Genomic DNA, 4,555 nt, shown 5'->3' with positions numbered 1-4,555 from the left:
CTGGTAAGCAACACTCTGAAAGCTGTGGGTCTCTTCAAAAAGCCAAAACCAGAAGTTTGTATGGGGGAGATGATTGGAGGAGAGGAGGGAGTTTCTGCATAAAGAAAGTTAAGGGCTGAGGGAAGAATTAGTTTTGGCAGAAAGAACAAATCAATAGAAAAGAAAGAAAGAAGGGGCTATATACAATATATACAATATAGGCTGACAAAATACAATACAAACAATGAACAAACAGAGGTGGCCACCACACACATGCACACTCACACACACTTTAACAAATATTTAAAAAAAAGAAAAGAAAAGAAAGAAAAAAACCCAAATATTTCAATTGAAATGGATCCAAAGGCAACAAATGAAAAACTCAGATAAAATGGGTTAAAGCACTTTAAAATATAATAGCTGGCAGATCAGGTGGAAAAAAATATTTCAAAATCACAGAAATTGGGCCCAGAGAGATAGCTCAGTGGTAGGGTGTTTGCCTTGTACACAGCCGATTCAGGACAGACAGTGGTTTGAATCCCGGTATTTTATATGGTCCCTCAGGCCTGCCAGGAGCAATTTCTGAGCGCAGTCAGGAGTAACCCCTGAGTACCGCCAGGTGTGACCCCCCAAAAATACCCCAAATCACAAAAATATCTAAGAGTGGTGAAGAACATATCTGGAAGAGAACTTTATAAGCATAATGAGCATGGAGTATAGTTATGTCAATAGTGAAAAGTAAATCTATAATATTTGTTTGTTTGTTTTTGGGTCATACCTGGCAGCATCCAGGGATTACTCCTGGCCTTGCACTCAGAAATCACTCCTGACAGGCAAGAGGGACCATATGAAATGCTGGGATTTGAACTGTCCATCCTGGGTTGGCTATGTGCAAGGCAAACACGCTACTCTGTGCTATCTCTCCAGTGTTCTCCAGTATATCTATAATATTTCTCCAGTATATCTATATACTACAGTAACTATATATCTCCAGTATATCAATATACTATATACTATATACTATATAGATATGTAGTATATCTATATACTATATACATATCTCCCCAGTATATCTATAATAATTTGAGTAATGGTAAAGAACATTGAAGAAGGAGTTCATATCAAGAAGTATAAATATCGCTCTCTCCTGTGCTGTCCTGCATTTTCGGCCTGATTTCATCCTGGGTGCGGCTCATCTGCCAGCCTGCCTTCCTGTGAGCCTTCCATGGAGGTGAGTCGACACGCCCAGACAGGGAGGAGCCACTGAACTCTGCTGGATCTCAGATCCTAGCACCCCTATCTGCCTCTCTCCTATGCTGTCCTGCATTTTCGGCCTGATTTCATCCTGAGTGTGGCTCATCAGCGGACGGCCTGCCTTCCCGTGAAACTTCCGTGGAGGTGACTCGACACACCCAGAAAGGGAGGAGCTAGAGGAGCACAGATCAAACAATGGAAAAATTACTCAAAGAATGGGAACAGAAATGAAAATGAAAATAGAAGTCTATGATAAGCTCAACAGAAACAACTTAAGAATCATTGGAGTCCCAGAGACTCAGGAAGAAAATCTCCAGGAAGAATCAACAGTCAAGAACATCATTAAAGAGAAACTACCAGAGCTAATGAATACATGCGATCAAATCCTGCATGCCCGAAGAGTGCCAACTAAAAGAGACCCCAGAAAAAACACTCCTAGTCACAATGACGAATCCCATAGATAGAGACAGAATTCTGAAAGCAGCAAGATCGAAAAGAGAAATTACATTCAAGGGAACATCCTTGAGATTTACTGCAGACCTGTCACCAGAAACACTCAAGGCCAGAAGGCAGTGGTGGGACATAGTGACAAAACTCAATGAAATAAATGCTTCGCCTAGAATACTGCACCCAGCAAAACTCACTTTCAGGTTTGAAGGAACAATACATAGTTTCACAGACAAACAACAGCTCAGAAACTTTACAGACTCAAAACCATTCTTAAAAGAAAAACTGAACGGCATACTTTAAGACAAGGCTTACAAACAGACACACCAAACTTTGATATAAAGATGGCACTAACTCCCAGGACAATTCTTTCTCTCAATGTCAATGGACTAAATGCACCAGTTAAGAGACACAGAGTGGTTAAATGGATCAAAAAACTCAATCCAACCTTCTGCTGCCTACAAGAAATGCACCTGAATAGTCAGTCAGAACAAACATAGACTCAAAATAAAAGGCTGGAGGAAAATAATCCAAGCAAACAACACCCATAAAAAAGCTTGAGTGGCCATACTAATATCAGATGATGCAAACTTTATACTTAGGAAAGTTGTAAGGGACAAAGATGGACATTTTGTATTAATCAAGGGATATGTACAGCAGGAAGAAATCACTCTCCTAAACATATATGCACCGAATGAGGGGCCAGCAAAATATTTAATACAACTGTTGACAAATCTGAAAAGTAATATCAATAACAACACAATAATTGTGGGAGACCTCAACATGGCATTGTCAACACTAGACAGGTCAACCAGACTGAAACCCAACAAGAATATACTAGACCTGAACAGAGAAATGGAAGAAAGAGGCCTAGTAGATATATACAGGACACTCCACCCCCAGAAGCCTGGATACACATTTTCTCTAATGTACATGGGACATTCTCCAGGATAGACTACATGCTAGCACATAAAACATACCTCCATAATATCAAGAGGATAGAAATTTTGCAGGCTGCCTTTGCTGACCACAAAGCCCTGAAATTATATGTGAACTACAAAGGGACACAGAAGAAAAACTTTAACACCTGGAAGTTAAACAGCCTCATATTGAATAACCAGTGGGTCCGAGATGAAATCAAAGAGGAAATCAAAACCTTCCTGAAAACAAATGACAATGGAGACACAAACTATCAGAACCTATGGGACACAGCAGAAGCAGAACTGAGAGGAAAATTTATAGCTTTGCAAGCACACATCAGGAAAGAAGAAGGAGCATACCTGAATAGCTTAATGATGCAGCTCATAGAATTAGAAAGTGCTCAACAAAAGGACCCAAAAATAGGGAGGCAGAAGGAAATAACAAAGCTGAGAGCAGAAATCAATGAAGTGGAAACCCGAAAAACAATCCAAAAGATCAACGAAAGCAGAAGTTGGTTCTTTGAAAAAATAAACAAGATTGATAGACCACTGGCAAAACTAACAAAGAAAGAGAGAGAAACTTGATAACTCGTATTAGGAATGAAAAAGGAGAGATCACTACTGATACGGTAGAGATTCAAAGGGTAATCAGAAACTACTTTGAGAAACTCTACGCCACTAAAAATGAGAACCTGGAAGAAATGGATAAATTCTTGGACTCTTATAATCTTCCACGGTTGAATGAAGAGGATGTAGCATATCTAAACACACCCATTACTATTGAGGAAATTAAGAAAGTAATCAAATGTCTGCCCAAAAACAAAAGCCCAGGCCCAGATGGATTTACTAATGAATTCTTTCAAATCTTTCAAGAGGAACTACTACCAATCCTGGCAAGACTCTTTCATGAAATCGAAAAAATAGGAAAACTTCCAAATAGCTTTTATGAAGCCAACATCACCTTGATACCCAAACCAGACAGAGATGCTATGAAAAAAGAATATTACAGACCAATATCGCTGATGAATACAGATGCAAAGATCCTCAAGAAGTATAAAAATCACCAAAATTGTGCATTTAGATTCCATTCTGAAAACAAACTGAGGGTAAAGAAATAAGATGTTAGTAGACTAAAAATTAATTAAAACTGATTAACACAAAAAACTCATAGGTTGGGCATTGGAACAATAGTCTATTAAATGCAGAAACCTTTTCCAAAAATCTCTGTGGAGAAAACAGTATTATGCTGTAGACATAATTAGATGTAACATGAATAATATAAAATACCTGTTATAAATATAAATATAATATACTTTATATAATATATTATATATTATTAATATATAATATATAAATATATACAATATATTATATAAATATATAATTATATAAATAATGTGTTTAATTTGCCACTCCTTAGGAAAAAACCTTAAACTTTTACTGGTGTAAGTGGGGTCATTATCTGTCTTAATGCAATAAGGAATCACTGTCAGAGAAAAACACTGCAGTAAAAGGCACAATTTCCATTAGCTCTTTGCAAAGACATAGATATGGCCTGTATAAATTGAGAATATGTCTTCAGAAAAAAGTCTGTGGGGCTGGAGAGATAGCATGGAGGTAAGGCGTTTGCCTTTCATGCAGAAGGTCGGTGGTTCAAATCCCAGCATCCCATATGGTCCCCTGAGCCTGCCAGGAGTGATTGCTGAGCATAGAGCCAGGAGTAATCCCTGAGCACTGCCGGGTGTGACCCCCCCCCCAAAAAAAAAAGTCTGTATGAGTAACATCCATTTGCCAAAGTTTTTTAGTTTGTAAATCTCAAGGGTTTGCTCCAGCTACATGTATATTTTTATTTATATGTGCTTAATCAGGGGTCTCAAACTCGTGGCCCGCAGGCTGCAAACAGCCCTCCATACAACATTTTGTGGCCCTGCCCTAGAGGAATCTTTTTTGTTTTG

This window comes from Suncus etruscus, chromosome 6 (assembly GCF_024139225.1).
Source record: "Suncus etruscus isolate mSunEtr1 chromosome 6, mSunEtr1.pri.cur, whole genome shotgun sequence".
NCBI lineage: Eukaryota > Metazoa > Chordata > Mammalia > Eulipotyphla > Soricidae > Suncus > Suncus etruscus.
The sequence above is the reverse complement of the archived record's forward strand: the minus strand, read 5'-3'. Positions refer to the sequence as shown.